We start from the raw sequence: 18,188 nt of genomic DNA on the forward strand, positions 1-18,188 counted from the left end.
TATTTCTATTAGTTTAACATTTTTTCCACTTTTGTTAACAACTAGTGAAGTCATGCGATTAATTACAATTACAAATTTTATCGCGCGGGTGTTGGGTGATTAATTTTTTAAATTGTAATTAATCGCATGACTTCACTAGTTAACTCACGATTAATAACACATTTTATATCTGTTGTAAATGTGCAATAAAAATTGTTTCTAGGTTTTCATATCTTTGTTAACAAAAGTGGAAAAAATGTTAAACTAATAGAAATCGTTCAAATTAATTTTTGACGTATAAAGCCGTCAATGGCAGTTAATGAGTTATTTTATTTTATTTTACAATAAGTACTTGTTTGTTATGTTATGTTAGAACCTTGAAGGGTTACAATTCTAACGACATCTATGCTGGCATTTTTGCAATGTGTTAGCATTGGAATTTATTTTCTTTTTTTCCTTTCTTTTTCTTAAAACTTTGTTTCAATATTTTATGCATAAAGTAAAGTTATATAATGCTGAACAGTACTTTTGTTATTCGTGCAGCTCATTAACAGGCATGTTTGAAGAACTTCAAACAAGATTTGTGTTTTTGTCAAACTTAAAGTTTCGCTACAAACACATTTTTCACCGATTAGAATGCCTTGACTGTAATAACAATGGGACGATTAGGACACAAAGGGCGGCTTCTGAAGCCGGTCTCACATTGTTTCCCTCAAATATCAAACATAAAGCTTGCTGACATCCTGCATGATTGAAGCAGCATATGTTTATCCTCATGCTTGACAAGCAAAAAGAAAAAAAAGAAAAAGACAACTGCCAATAACAACACTTGCGTATCGCTGCAGGCGCATCCATACAAACTCAAAAGAAACATGCACAGGAAAAGATGTTAAAAGTGTGGAAATATTCCAAGTGTCACACACGCACACACACACGAGCGCACAGTGGCAGCCAAGGTCTTACAGCACATCACAGGGTCAGCGGCACACATCGGCATGGATTATCACACTGTCACACTCCGCCTCACGCTAACGGATAACAAGCTGCAGACAGATGTCCACCGGGGGAGGAGGGGCGGCGGCAGCTAAAAAGAAGTGTGGAGGAGTGGAAGATCAAAGCACAAAAAAAACAACCAAAAAACACAATGCACATTGCATACGTTCACACTCTCAGGGTAAATTTGTATATTTAAGAAAATATATATTAGCGGTGTGCCCAAAAATTCTCATAAGAATCGCGATTCTCATTTAGTACGCTTCAGAATCGATTTTAAATGTCCCAAAATCAATTTTATTATTAATTATTTTATACTGTCTTCCCTTTGTTTGCGTGTGCCTTTATTGGGAGCGCTGTTCATGTGGTACCCGATTTGGCCACTTAGAGGCAGTGTGGTTCCACGCGGTCTCATACACTGTTAAGTTGTAGCCACATTAGATAGTAGAAGGAAAAAGTCACGATCAAGTTATTCCAATAAAAGTAGTTTTTTTTGCAGCGTGGAGCCGTTCTTTTGAGTGATGAAAGTGCCGCGAGTAGCGCGCTAATTAGCATTAGCAAGTCAGACTGGAGTCGATCATTACGATTCCTTGAACATCTATAAATTGAAGCAAAAATCATTGTCAATCAAATCATTCTGAATCGAAAAGCGATTCAGAATCGAATCACACACCCACCAATCGGAATCGAATCGTGAGACATTCAAAGATTCCCACCCCTAATATATATATTATTTAAATGTTACTAGGCTTTATGTGATCAGGATTTGTCGGACAATCAGCGAGTTTGGGGGAAAAAACAAACAAACCGATAACCGATCACAGATTCGATCAGAAGTTGTAGCAATATATCAAAAAAACAAACAAAAAACTTTTATATTTACTTGTCTACAGTTAACTTTGTGGGGAAAAGGGACTGGCCTGACTCAACCCACGTATAATTGATGTGACTTGAAATGCATGGGAAAAAAATACATAAGAAATTCTTCCAAAAATGATCATAAACATTAATTATACCAAGTAAAAGATACCACTAGCACTTTTGATACATACAATTTATATCAACCTAATGATAGATAATTTTAAGGAAATTTCATTTATTTCTAATAAAAAGCACAACAGTCACTTACAATTCAGAACTTACATCCAAAATAAAATAAAAACAATCCATTCTGATTTAGGGTTGATTTGTTATAAAATTAAATAAATATAATTAACAAAAATAAAATTGACAATTACGTGAGTTTTAGTAGAGTAAAATGATACAGTTTCAACTATTACGCATGACATTATGAAGTTGGAAAACAGGTCTGGGCGATAAAGTAGAAGAAAGTAATAACTGGAATAACGTCAAAAGTTTATGAGAAATCATATTACGAGAAAATTAGTTTTTACAAGAATGAAGCCATAATAACCAGAATGAAGTCATATTACTAAGAAATCTTTTTGAGAGGACCATTTATAGAAATTACAAGAAATAAATTCATTTAATGAGTTAAAATAAAAATTCTGAGAATAAAGTTAAATATCATAAAAATAGTATAATATTACGAGATATTATTACATAATCAATTTGGAATAATAAAGTCAAAGTTTATCATCTTACAAGAAAATATCATGTGCTCTTTAAAAAATATATATATATATATATTTTTTTTAATAATCATTAAATTTACAAGTTAAGAAAAACATTAAACGGATTAAACATAAAATAATAATAAAAAAACATCCAGTGGAAAAATACTATTCATCATACACACCTGATGTCAATGTACTGTACACAGGATTACAATCCATACCTATAGACTTGCACGTACCCGTGCACAAATTTCTTCGCACCTATTGATACGTTGTAAGCATTCGAAAAATTCACTTTGACAATCTACCTTTTCTTCTCCTCCTGATAACTCAAACAATCTTATGCGAGAAGGTCAAATATAATCTGGTTACTGAAGAACAAGTCAACATCGCCGGGAACGGTTATTACCTGCTGCATCTGCTGGTTGCCGGGCAACCTCACCGTGACAACAAGACTTTTCCAAAGCTGCTCACCAGTGACCATGACTGTCAATTCGTAATCTCATCGAGGGGAGAACTGTTTTTTTTTCTTTTATTGTTATGACGTGGTTATGCATAATCGAGATTAAACCGTGAAAAGATCGGTTGTTCTACAAAGGCAGAGCAGATGGTGAGAGTGAGCCAGTGGATCATTTCTAAATCAACAGCACACAGGAGTCGGTGTATCTCCACGGAGGCTTGCAGCACAAATACGCAAACACTCACGAGCACAATTACAACACAACAGATGAACCATCACGAAAAATGCAAATGGACGTAACCTGCGAGCACTCAAGGCCAACAATGAGGCACTTTAAAGAGGTGATACCTGCGTTGCAATTGTGCCGTATAATGCAAATGATTGCACTCAATCACGAGGAGCCATTTTAGCCACGCCCAAAACATCAGAAAAAAACAAAATGGCGGAAATTGACTATTGCACACTTTTCAAATCACATATTCACTTTACAAGATCTTTCAACATTATAATTATCAAATTATGTAAAATGATCACAGGTGGCAAATCCAGGTCCAGAAAGTAAAAACCCTGCCACAGTTTGGCTATAGCCACTAATTGTTTCAGTTGTCGTGCTAGCTAGCTTATTAGCTAGCTCCCATGGTGCTTGTTTACCTGCTAGGGAGCTAGCTAGCTAGCTAGCACCAGGGGCTACTTCCTACTCATTTTCCCCCCAAAAGTCTGATTAGACAAGAATTAGTGAGTTATAACACATTTTTCAAAATCCATATTCACTTTACAAAATCTTTCAATAAACAAGTATCAACATTATAATTATAAAATTATGTAAAATACTGTGTATAAAATGATCAGAGGTGGCAAATCCAGGTCCAGAAAGTAAAAACGCTGCCACAGATTGGCTTTAGCCCTTATCGCTAATTGTTTCTGTTGTCATGCTAACTAGCTAGCTAGCTAGCTTACTAGCTAGCTCCCATGGTGCTCGTTTACCTACTAGGGAGCTAGCTAGCTAGCACCAGGGGCTATAGCCAAACTGTGGCAGGGTTTTTACTTTCTGGACCTGGATTTGACACCTCTGAAAATGAGAAACAAGTACTTCCAACCCCCCCCCCCCCCACCCCCCAAAAAAGTATGATTAGACAAGAATTAATGAGTGATAACAACACATTTTTAAAGCAGATATGTCACAACTGAAATGTCATAGAAAGGCTTTGAGGCTGAAAGTGAGCAGCACGATGGATCAATCTTACCAGCCTGCAGGGGAGCAAGCTGATTGGTGTCAGCCCAAAGCAAGTACTCTGTCAGTGCACTGGTTTAGCAACATTGTCATATCAGCTGGAAAATGCAATTTTAGCAGAAAAGCTTTTGATTACTGCACAGTTTATTGTTTAAGGACTCGAATATGTTATGTTAAAGTCATTGCTGATTAGTGCGGTAACAGTAAACCTATACCTAAAATCTTGCCAACTTGGCGACTTTCTCGTTAAATCTGGCTACTTTCCAAAGTCTCAATGACTTTTTTTGGGGGGAAGCAAAAGCGACGCCAAACATAGCGACGATTTATGATGTTTTTAAGGGTGTTTTTTTACTCACTTGTTGCCTCTTCCACGACACTATTCCTGTCTCCTACTTTATTATTACAGCACATCGAAGCGTTCTTAAAATAATCGCCTAAGTCTTTTTTATTTTTTATTTTTATCATGAGAAAATGATCTAGGCCTGAAAAAGAATGCACACAAAAAAACACACAAAAAATTATTAATTATTTGAAGAGGGTGACGACATGCAAATTGCCAATTATGCAAATTAGGGAATGACGTCATTTAGTGACTTGTAGCTACTTTTAGGACAGCCAATAGGGAACAAAGTGGAAAACATAAAATGTCAACAAAAAACATTTTTGGTTGGTTGGTTGGTTGATTTCATTTTATTTGATCAGCCTCAATCAACAGAAATACAGATAAGACAGAACTTTTTTTCCTCTCCCTTGGGCAAACAAGCCAATTGCAAAGGCATAAGGTCAAGCAATAATAATCATAATAATAATAACAATAATAAAAGATATGAAAGTAATAGCGAGTTTTTTTTTTAACAGATTAAATTCCGTTAAAAATATAAAATTCTACAAACTAAGAGTAAACTCTCCAATAAATGAAAGATTTTCAAATAAATATAGTGTGTACAAAATAAATGATATATTTTCTAAGTCAATGCTTATATGATAGAAGTCAAATGTGGATTTTTCTGGAGATTTTCTAGTTTTTCTGGGGATTTTGTAGTTTGTTTACAATTCCTCTTCGAGTAGAAAATCAGTGCTGAGTCAGCATAATCAAATATGGCCATTTGTTTTACATACATCTCTCTCAACACTACCTCGGCAAAAATAAAGATTATGAATGGATTCTAAAAGTGAAAATATATCGGTGAGTATGTTACCTCTAACCTGTTTTTGTGAAATCGTAATGAAATTACAATAAAGAAGCATGAAAAACAATCTGGCACAATTCAACTACATTTACTTATAAGAAATAAAAGCGTTTATTGGCTGCCACTGGGGAAGTGGCACAATTGGTGAATAAAACATGCAAAAATGAGTGAAAACCCAGAGGAGCTTTTGTTGCTGTGTTATCAACCCACCTCTGTGTATTGAATAACAAGCAGCATTTAGGCCTGAAATTAAATCCGTGGCTGAGAGAAAGAATCGCTGACATGATCAGCAGACTAGATTCAAATTAGGAAATCGTAATTGCAAATGATTCATCTTCGGCAATTGCCTCTGAATGGTACTTGATTGTATTTATGGCAAGCTCCGAGTTTTTTTTGTGTCTGTCAATGAATTTAAGTGAAAATACAATATAATAGAAAAACACACTTTAGCTGTGAGATTTTCAAATGAGCTCCAGCTGAGCAGCCATCGTTGCGTGCAATAACAAACAAAGTCAACGCTTTTGAGTTAAACTTGTCACTTGAATAAATTAACAACCAAGCCGTGAGGAAACGAAGAGGCTACCTGACATGTCTGCGTAATTTAATGATAAAAAGGTGAACCAGAGTATTGTATTAAATTGAATTATTTGCACTTCATTGTATTTCTTTAAAAAATGTGCAACCACATATTTTGATTGGGACTCTTTTTTAAAAAAATTTAATTAATTTTACTGTGTGCTCTATGCAAAATGACTTTTATGAGCAAATTGAAAAAAATAAAATTGCCATTAACTCATTCACTGCCATTGACGGTTATAGACTTCAAATATTCATTTGAGCTATTTCTATTAGTTAAAAAATTATTTTCACACTTTTGTTAACAAGAGTATGAAAACCTAGATTTTTTTTATTGTTCATTTAAAATAGATATATACAATTTGATTAATCGTGAGTTCACTCGTGAAGTCATGCAATTAATTTAAAAAATAAATATCGCCCGATGCTCCTAATTTTAAATAATTTTTTCTTTCTTTTTTAAATCGCTTCAAGCAATTTTTTTTAAAATTGTAATTAATCACATGACTTCAATTGTTAACTCCCGATTATTCTTAATTTTTTTTATCTGTTCTAAATGTGCAATACATTTTTTTCCAGTTTTTCATACTCTTGTTAACAAAAAAATGCTAAACTAATAGAAATAATTCAAATTAATTTTTGACGTCAATGGCAGTGAATGAGTTAATTTATTCAATTTTAAGGAAATTTGCTATAGTTGGGATATATATGTCATTAAAAAAAAAAGATCTGTCATTGGATTTTGGAAATTTTATCATAAGTATTAATGGTATCGGCACTTGGTATCAGTATCTGTGAGTACTGAAGAAAAAAAGTGGCATCGAACATCCCTAAAAATTATTGTCATGATATAAAATAACTTACAGGAACATGATTGATTGATTGATTGATTGATTGATTGATTGATTGATTGATTGATTGATTGATTGATTGATTGATTGCCAGTGCCACCAAATCAGCGTAATGTTCCACTCTCATCAGATGAGTTCAAGTGAAAAGTGTACTTGCGATACCTTAAGCCTCAACCTTTTGGCAACAAAGCAAGGCTTTGTGTTTCTCCAGTCCCCCAGGTGCAAGGTAATGGGATTTCACACAGAAATCACATTATTCCAGAGAGCTATATTCCTCTGCTGCCATTTCCATCAAACAGTGGGGCTCAGTCTTCTCGTGGGGTTACGACTAAAGAAAACAATAAAATGCTGTGCAAAATATCCATATAGTTCATTTGGATCCAAGTGCAATACGTTGTACTTAATTGAATACGCTGTTCGATCTTGTTTCTGGCTTCAGAGTTAGTTAGTCAGCCAACTGTACTTGTGAGTCCGAATGAATTGTTATACACATATATTCTTCATCCATGCGTCTGTTGTTATATAGCTATCCATTTGTTTTCTATAGCGCTTGTTTTAATGATGGCGGCCGGTGAGCTGGAGCTTATCGCAGCTGAGTGAGAGCGGGAACATCAACGGCCAATCAGAGTTCAGCATATCAGGTACTCAAGGATCAGAGCTCAAGTTCTGGGAACAAATAGAATCGACTAAAATTAATCAAACTTAATATTCATAATTAAATTTGAGGTACACAACAGGGCCAGAAGATGGATGATTTAATGCCTGTTTTTTAATGTTTTTTTTTTTAATTTATGCTGGAGCATACAGAAGGCTTTGATGACAGCCTCTGAACTGAAGAGAACGCTTGAAGCAATGGTAGTTATTACAAATACGGCCAGCAGGTGGCAGCAGAGCATAAGAGATCAACCAGGGCCATGTTGCAAAAAAACTATTTTCCCCACTGTTTCAAACAGATTTGCGAATAATGATGAAACTTAGCTATATTCTAATGCTAATTGCTGCGAAATGGAAACAGATAGAAATATCATTTTTTTCCTAAAGAAAGAAGAGACTCAAATCTTTCTTTTGGTAGGTTCCATGTTTTATAGCAAGAGAACACAATATTCTGTGGGCCTTGCAAAATCTGTCAAAATGGAGTAAAACAGCCGGGAGCGAAGGGGGTTGCTTCAGTGAAAATGGCTGGGAGTGAATGAGTGATATTGAAATTTTACAGCATTTGTATTTTTTTTATTAACTCATTCACTGCCATTGGCGGATTTAGACGTCAAAATTTCATTTAAACTATTTCTAGTTTAACATTTTTTCCCACTTTTGTTAACAAAAGTATGAAAACCTATTTAAAAAATTATAATAGAACATATATAAAATGTGTGATTAATCGTGAGTTCACTAGTGAAGTCATGCGATTAATTATGTTTAAAAATTGTAATCGCCCGACACCCCTAATTTTAAATATTTTTTTCTTAAAAAAAAAAAAATTTTTTTAGAAAAGTTTATTAAAAATTAGGGGCATGAGGTGATTAAAATTTGTAATCATAATTAGTCGCATGACTTCACTAGTTAACTCACGATTAATCACAAATTTTATATCTGTTCTAAATGTACAAAAAAAATCTAGGTTTTCATACTCTTGTTGACAAAAATGAAAAAAAAAAGTTCAACTAATAAAAACAGTTCAAATGAATTTTTTGCCGTCTGTAGCTGTCAATGGCAGTGAATGAGTTAATATCAATAATACATGTGATGAAAAGGCACCCTTTTCCCTCAGATTACCCTCACTGGCTTTGTTTGTGTGCATATGTGTGAGCAAGCCAGAGCTCATTTCCAAGAGGTAACAGCTGCGATGTCAGGAGAGAGACATCGAGAACGAGATAGGAAGAGGAAGAGAGTCGGGAAAAGATGACTCCCAGAGGTGCCTCTGGATGCCTAATAGTCTGAAAGATGCTGTCACAAAATATTGCTCCCTCTGTTCTACAGGGGAGCTTTAGGGAGATTGTGTGGGTGGAAAAAAAAAGATGAGGTGGGGCTCGGATGGTGATATAAAGGTTTGAGTGCCGTTTTCCCTTTGTGACTCACAGTACCCTCCTGGACCAACGAGGCTGAGTAAGAGCTTAACATCCCATGTAAGGTCCTCTCTAAGGAGACAAGATCCCTGCTGTCACGCCGCATATTGTTTTGGGACACTTCTTCCATGCTCCTAGCGTACGCTAGCCTCATTTATCTTCTGTTAGAGTGAATGCTTGAGAGGCCGTGGCTTCTTTTCAATTATGCAGGATACGGTGCCAAATGTGCTGCATAATTTTAGTTTATAGGAGGGAAGAAAACACATTGAAATGCAGTCGGTGAATTGTAAGCTGACACCCACAACGACAGACAAATACCCACTTGTCCCTGACAACGTGTCCACCTTTGTCTTCAGCTTTATTTCTACTATGTTTGAAGACTTCATTAGCACATTATTTCTATTGAATGGGCCAAATGGACCAGTCAGACTTTCACATTTTGATGTGATGGCCATGCTTTGGAAAGCCAAAGATTGTATTATTCTAGTCAAATATTTCCTCTCCTGTATGACATTCCTCAACTCAACTTTATTTATAAGTAACTTTTTACATAATATGATGGCTGGACTTCAAACAGATAGGTGTTAATTTCTTAAAGTGGAAGTCAACATTAAACATTTCTTGACAATAATATGTTATATACGTGACCTCTGTAATCTAAACATGACATTCTGATTAGTTATGAAGCAAAATCCAGCCATTTTGTATCCATCTCAGGGGGCGGCCATTTTGCCACTTGCTGTCCACTGAATATGACATCACAGTTGCTCAGGGATCAGGCGCGACCAATCACAGCTCACCTGTTTTCTGAAGCTGAGCTGCGATTGGTTGTTATCTGAGCAACATTGATGTCATCTTCAGCCCATGGCAAGTGACAAAATGGCCGCCACCTGAGATGGATAAAAACAGCTGGATTTTTAACGCAATATTAAACAGAATAACATATTTAGGCTAGAACATGTTATTGTCAAAAAATTGTTTGGGGTTTTAAATCCCTGCCAGCCCAGTTAAAATGGATCTTTAACGTCTATAGTCGTCAATGGCAGTGAACGAGTTAATATTCAAACACTACAAAGTCAGCATTCCCAGAACTCCCTGTTTTCCCATGGCCTGATGTCCTAGTCTACCCCGAGGCTACGACGCGCTATATTTGTTTCCAGAGTAGCACGTGGCTATAGCGCAAGCCATTTCTGTCACATGCCTAATATTTTCCATATAGAAATTGGTACGCCTCTACCGTACAGAATGTTCCCTACCAAGAATCTGAGTCTAAAAACGTGCCACTACGGCCTAAGAGCAAGTCAGGCAAATAGATCTTCAATCAAGTTGCCAAGACTTATCATTAAACCTTTCATTGAAACGAGGCCGACTGTTAGACACAGTTCCATCCATTATGTTCTCTATCAATACGACTCCATTCTCATTGCAGCGGAGGACATGACTCCCACTGCAGCTGCTACAAATGGCCTGCATCAATAGTTTATGAAAGTTAACACTGTATTGAGTCTTTTGATGGCACAAATGGTAATTGGAGAGCTACAACACCTCTCTCCGGAGTGTCTGGCCTGCTATATGTAGGGTTCAATCTTTTCTGAACAGTAAAAGAAATAATGATGCTTTCCAAGGCCGTTTTGAGAAGGCATGTATTATTGTGAAGTCATTAGACTTGGAAGCCATGTTTAGAACTACCCAAGAGCAAGTGGTTTTATTTATTTGAATTTTCAAGAATTGTGAAAAAGATACTGAATGGAAACGGCAGAAATTCGGGAAAAAAAAGTTGTTACCCTTGGAGGTTTTTGAAGCGTATCGAAAAAAAGGAAAATGCGCATTTTTGGCGATGGAAACAAATAAGAGACTACAAGACCGGATATACGTCGCACGTTTTGACCAATACTACGTCACAATAAATGGCGGATGATAAAGGAAGATATGTTTGGGGAGACGAAGAAACACGATTCTTTTGATAATTAATTAAAGAAAAAAAACATGAATGCATATTTAGATGGCTTTATTAACATCAGCTCTCAATGTAACGACACACTTCACTTACATGCGGGAGGGAAGCCAACAAGACAAACTACCCACCAACATTCCCACCTGGAACTCCCCATTGTCCCAAAGTTCCGTCACTACAACGTCATCTCGCATTTTCACAAAATTCACATTAAAAAATTTAAACATTTGGATGGAAACCTGACTATTGTACATGTTAGTCCGCCATTCCACCAGGTGGCGCTGCAACCTTTGGGGTTACAGTTACTTATTGGATAGGGTGACCAGATTTCCAAAACGGGGACACAGCAATTTCGCTGAAATAAATAATCCGTAAAATCCATCCATCTTTCCATCATCTACAACTTATCCCGCTCCCCAGCCACTTCAGCCAGCTCCTCTGACGGGATCCCAAGGCGTTCCCAGGCCAGCCGAGAGACATTGTCTCTCCAGCGTGTCCTGGGTCAGCCCCTGGGGCCTCCCGCCGGTGGGACATGCCCGGAACACCTCCCCAGGGAGGCGTCCAGGAGGCATCCGAACCAGATGCCCGAGCCACCTCAACTGGTTCCTCTCAACGCGGAGGAGTAGCGGCTCGACACTGAGCCGGATGACCGAGCTTCTCACCCTAAACACCCATCCGTAAAAATATTCTACAATTATTTATAATTACACTCATACATACAACCCCTACTTACTAAATCCCGAATTACACAAAGACATACATTTAAATAATTCCCCTGACGACTAAATGGTTAATAGATTTTTAGTTTTTACATTTCCGATGTTGCGAACACAGCGTTTTAACCCAACCCAGGGTCTTGACGTTTTATTTAAGTCTAGCGGATTGCTCATGAAAGACATTTAATAATTTGAAAGTACCAGACATAAATCCAATGCGAGTGCCCTATCCATCTCCATTGGAAGAAACTGGCTGTTATTGCTGCAGGTTATTATTGGGCAGCGGGCTGCTCTGTGGATGCAATGTGACAAACTGGGTATGTGTGCTTCCTGCTGGGTGATTGATACATGTTGCTCGGGCTAGATAGAAGGAAATTGCTGTTGTCCATCTAATTTGCACTCATTGATCTCTGGGATGGCTGGGTGGAAAAGGACAGGAATACATGGAAAGAGAGTGAGAAATTGCTAATGCCGCTGGGTGCCAGGTGGTCGCCTGCAGCAGATTACAGTTTCCTTACCTTCTTGTATATCCACAGGCGGCGCAGCGTGTAAGAATTCTCTCTGCTGCTCCTGCTGCATTTAATTTAAATGTAGAAAACTGATTTGCAGGTGATGTTGAATTCAAAAACTGTTTTTTGTAAAGAGGAATGTTTCAAACAACCAGAGATGGGAAGTACTTTGTTACTGTACTCGAGTAGTTTCCCCAGTACTTTGTAATTCACGGAGTATTTATTTTTTACTTTTATCCGTTACATTTTAAAAACAGTATCCGTACTTTTTACTCGAAACATTTTCAAAACAGAGGGTCGTTGCTCGTTTTTGTTTTACGCGCATGACGATTAAAAAGTGACGGCAGATTTTGCTGCTTATATGTTCCCTCCGACAGCCCCGCTTGTGATAGGCTCTATATCAACCAATGAGAAACGAAATTGTCAACATTATGGACTCGACTCAGAGCTAGCGAGTCGGCTGTAGCTAGCCAGTCCGCCTACCTTTTTCTTTTATTGCTACGCTCCTTAAACCCCAATAATATTTTTTTTCCCAGAGGCATCTTTTGTTGAATTACAGTTATAATTATTGAATGAAAAAATATACAAGTTTCCTCCTGTAAACATCATTAAGCATATAATGTATACGTGTGTTTAAGGCAAGTTGTGGAAACGTAATGAATTTCCATTGCATCTTTAAAACAAAGGCGCCATCTAGAGGAGTAAAAAAGATGTTGCAAGGGCTTCACGAGTCCGTTTTAAGGGTTTGATAAGTGTTGATCTTTTAAATTTAACGGTCTTCAAATTATATGACATGAGGAGGAAACATTTTTACTTTTACTTGAGTAATTATCTGAATGAGTACTTTTACTGTTACCAAAGTCTTTTTTTAAGCTAGTAATTGTTCTTTTACTCAAGTACAGAATGTCACTACTTTTCCCATCTCTGCAAACAACTCCGAAGCCTCTTAATTGGCTGTCATGTTTTTCAAGATACTGTATCTTCTCGCAGGTGACCAATTGCGGCTAATCTCGCATGACTCCAGGGCTCGCCTCTCTTGAGCCAGAGCTACCTTGAGGCTTTTCGTGCCGCTTCTGTGTTATCGCCTATGGCTCTTTTCCTCATGCCGCAACTGCCGAGGGCTTTGGAGAGCCGTCGGGATCTTATTTTTCTCCAGCAACTCAACCTGTTTGATGATCTCTGACACAAGGATGATGTCTGGACACTGGGTTTGTAGTAGTTGAAGGTCTACTAACAGCTGTTAACCTCAGGAGAGTTCTGCCTGTGGGTCTAAGCTTCCCTCCATTTTTAACTATATGGCAAATTGCATGGCAGCGCCATTGGCAATGGTTTACTTGGAAGACCAGCAGACTAAAATCCCATATTGATGGCATCCATAATGACCTTTCGTACTTGATCATTGGTATATTATTTCCGTAAGCCGTGGGTGGTATTTTATTTTGAAATAGCCTGGTCAGAACCATCAAAAAGCCCAAAGTGGGTCACAATATCAACCACGGGTTTTCGAGCATTCAAGACAGCCCATGGGTCGGAAACCTTCCCTGTCAAAATTTGTTTTTGGGTAATTTTTATGGACATATGGTCATTTTATGCCTCTCATTTAATGGCTATTTTTTTTGGGACATTTTTGTCAACATTTTATGGTAATTTTTGGGATTTCTTCTTTTGTTTTTGGACATTTTATAGTTTTTGAACATTTTCTTTTATGCCTATTATTATTATTATTATTATTATTATTATTACTACATAAAAAAAAATGTTGGCAGTTCCAAAAATATTTGACATTTCCACCCACGCACCGCTGTTTTCTTCACCCACATCCCCACCCCCACCCCCCCTTTGGTTTTGGCCACAAGTTGCATCTCTTAATAAAGTGTTTACTGTGCCGTAAATGTGTTTACATAATTAGTACACCAGCTGCAACCAGGACTTGAGATGAAGATCGGGAAACTCCACCCACAATATTAAGATGTAGCACTTGTCTTAGCTGAACTACATGTTCACTTAGAACAAAGATGATGATTCCGCTCTTCCCCATAAATGCACATTAGACGGTCTTGAATGCACGCTGTGCACTGTTTGGATGAGGAATGTGATCATGTTAATCTTGTCCAAGATCCCAGCAGATTCTCATCTCATCTACTGATGTTCATGCCTCCTCCAGGTGGCACAATTCCTTCACTCTGATAGACTTTGTTTTGGAGATAAAAAGGATCCCAGCCTGGCACATCCCTGTGCACAGTAATTAATCCCACCAGCCTCCAAACCGGAACCCTTGATTCAGCGTCCAGAACAGCGAGTCTTTGCACCGCATCTTTGTTTTTGTTCGGTTTTTTTCCTACCTTGAATTCTTGTTCCAAAGATGGAAAATATGGAAAATACTCTTTGCGTGACAGGTGGTGATAACTGAGAGGACGATATCTGATTTGCATAAATAGCCACCATTATCTATATGTATTAGCCGTTACAGCCTATACCATATGCGGTGCATTAGAAAGATATAAAGGGCAGAGCGGGTAACGTACAGTCTAGATATTTTTATATGACTGATCACATTGGATAAAAGGGAAACAGAAGGCTCTATTTGGAGTTCAACCAAAGGTCTGGCATATCCCGCTGCCACATCCATGCATTTATTGTACAATGCCTGCCGGTTATTTGTGCATTACAGGGCCACTTTGAGTGATACCATTCACAGTTTAATGTGGAAAGGGAGGTAGGAGGCAAGCCATCCATCATAAGCTCCTAAAAGTCACAAAGTGAGAAATGTGCTCACAGAACATTGTTCAAACCTCTGGAAAGGCCAGCCTCTCCATAGCAGTTCTAAAAAAAAAAAAATTACAAAAAGAGAGAGAGAGAAAAAGTCAGTGAGGCTAGTAACCTGAAGCCTTTCACTGCAGCTGTCTTTCTGACGGAAATTAGATGGTTAGATAAACAGCATACACTGAGTACTGACATTTTATAAAACTGTAAAAAAAAAAAAATGGGGAAAAAAAGAAGGGCACTGAGGCCCATCTAAAAGGCCACTCTGGTGAATAAGAGTTTGCTGATTCAACTGCATGAGCCCATATTTGTATGACAATAATAAAACAATTTTTTTTTAAAGGTCAGCGTGTGCAGTGCAGATACAAAAATGTTTGAAAAATCTTGGCAATTCATCAATGTAATATTAACAAATCACTTTTGATTTTTTTTCCTCTAAAATGCCATTCATTTCATCTGAAGATGTCAGATTTGTTATGAAAAAGGAAAACTTAACACTATACTAACCTCGTGATAAACTGCAAACCTACTGCCTTCATTTACTAGGTCACTCCCCTTAAATACCAACGTCAACGCACAAACTTTTGGCTTACATTTTATAAATCTAATTTAATTAATTACGTTCTTATTATGAATTTTTTTAGTTACCGTAACTGTATGACGTCTCACATGCAACTATAGAGTTGAATTAGTTTTGCTCAAGTAATGTGATGGTAATCCAAGTGAGAGAGATCAAGAACTTGGATTAAAAAAAAAAAAGATAGTTTCACAAATTGACTTGTCCCAATAAAAGACCATTCTAAAATCGGAAGCAACTTCATTGGGTGCTGAACTATTACTTCACAGAAGGACATTTTTAAGAGGACTGTCAGTAGTGTAGCCTGCTTAAGTGAGGTAAATGGCGGTCGCACATTGAAGACATGTTCTTGGCCCCCCTCAAAATAACTTATGTAGAGTTATATTATAGTGCCAATTTCTCAAAGCAGGGTTCTTCATATTTTCTGCCGATTTGGTGCATTTTGACTTATATTTATATAGTACAAAAATCGGGAACTTTTTAAACCATCCAATAAAACCAAGAGTGAAAATATTTTATTCATAGTAATTTGAAACCTTAAAACATACTATTTAAGAAAAAATGTTGGATTTTTTTTTATTATGTCCTGTGTAGATGACATCCTCGTGTACGAATCCATTGAAATCTGCTGGTGAGAACATCTCAGCTGGGATAGCTGGGATTCCATCAGTTTGATTGTAAATGGCATCTTTTAAGGCTTCAATTGCTATGAATAAAATATTTTTCTTCCATCACTCTTGCTTTTATTGGATTTTTTTTTTTGTGTCACTCTGTATAAACAACGAATGCACCAAAAAAGTAGACTCTCTTTTACGTACCAAAAGAGTAAGCTCTCTTCTCTCACCAGAAAACTTTGTTTCTAGGTTCTTCCATTGTTTCGTCATGAGCGGTAGAGCATAGATTGAAATAAACCAAAAACTCCTGTTTTTGACCCAAAAACTCCTGTTTTTGACCCAAAAACTGAGAAAATTAGATTTTGGTAAAAACAAAAAAGCATGTCAAGCAGAACCGCGACTTAAGCGCTAATATTCTTAGTTGTTTTTTTTTTTGACCCGTCGAAGTATAAAACAACAAAAACTAGACTAAGAAAGAGCTTTTGATGCCAGCACGACACATACGTACTCTGTTTGTACCATACATAATATTATAAATAATACAAATGTGTCCGTAATCAAAGCAACAAACCAAGATTCATATTTATCTTCTACTGAAAAGCTGTTCTGATCTCCAATCCAAAACGATGCAATCCGGCCATTTGCATATTTGAATTTCGCAGACAAACTGGGTGAGACCATCTTCGTCGCCTACCTGTTGAAAAACGGCATACATATGCATGCATTGGTGCCCGTTAACGGTCGGGTTCCCGTTGACCAATATAAACGACCAAGGCAAGATTACACATCTCAAAATGGCAGTTAATTGAGATCAGTGCAAGGCATGCCTGTGAATAATTTCTGGTCTTAATCTGCATATTTATATCCCATCTGACAGCCCTTACGTGAAGAAAAAAACTTGGAATGTAATCGTTTTAATAACAACTGTATTTGTGTGCGTCATTTTTCTTCAAATTCCTATTCACAACGATCGATGGCAGTTGGTGAACATGAAGCATCCCAGCACGGTCCAATAAGGTTTAGTTTGCTCAAGTAATAAACACTAGAGCGACAACCGTTGAGGCTTTTCTATCTGCCAGCTGATTAGGTAGTGCGGCCCCATTAATCACAAACAACAGCTTTGGTGAAGGCTAATCTATTCTAATCAAATCAAAACAAATTGGTCCTATTGTTTGGAGAGGAGTGTGACTGCTTGGCAGTGAGAGAAATTACATGGCTTCAGAATGAGCTCCGCCTTGGAAAGCTCTAATTGAGATATTGGAGTCGTCTCATCCCGGCAGATTGGCTGAAGGAAGTAAGAGATCGCCGGCGCCAAAGAGTGGGCTTTTTTGCATAAAGGCGTTTCCACTTTGAGAGGAAGTTAGTCGTGGAGGTGCCAGAGAGTGCTAACATGCGCTAAGCCAACTTGGCCCGATTGGCGGCAAGCTTTGAAGCCAAAAAGCTCAATAAGCTCATGTTTCTGGCCACACCGGCATCTTCATTCCATCCTCAAACACGACACATCATACAACAAGCTCTGAATGTCTAAGTTGGGTCGGTGTCATTTTGTTTGATGCGGAAAAACTCCATCCTTCAGTTCGAGAAGTTGTTAGAAATGGGAGACTTATATTTCCCTGCAGTACAATATAACCTTTATCTTCCTTTTTTAAATTGCACACAAACAGTGCTTCCTGAAAAGCGACGGAAATTTCTCTCAATATGCAAAACTGTGTTCACAGACCCCTTTCCGGGTTTCCTGTGATGTATATTTGAGATATGCAAATATGACATTTCTCTTCTTGTGATTGCTTCTTCAATCCCTGCTCTGCTTTTCCCAGTCTATCGTTCGCTCTCAGTCAGTAAAAGGTGAAACGTCACCTGTTCATTTACTCAAAACTGAGCAGCAGATTAAAAGGATGCTGGGGGTTTGTCATATTCTAATTTTATTCATTCGGCTATTTAAATATATACTTTTATTTTACAAGTCCTGATCTGTGTTTTTGTTGACTTTGTTGACATTCGATTTAGCCCGTTTCGATGTTTTCGCATACGTTTCTTACCGTTTGGGCATGTTCGTCCACACGGCGTCGCCGTTTCAAAGCTTGAAACCGATCCCTTTTGTTACCGGGCTCCGGACAGCGCCACTCCAGACTTGG

The sequence above is a fragment of the Leptonotus elevatus genome, chromosome 21 (assembly GCF_054856555.1).
Source record: "Leptonotus elevatus isolate MCC_2025b chromosome 21, RoL_Lele_1.0, whole genome shotgun sequence".
NCBI lineage: Eukaryota > Metazoa > Chordata > Actinopteri > Syngnathiformes > Syngnathidae > Leptonotus > Leptonotus elevatus.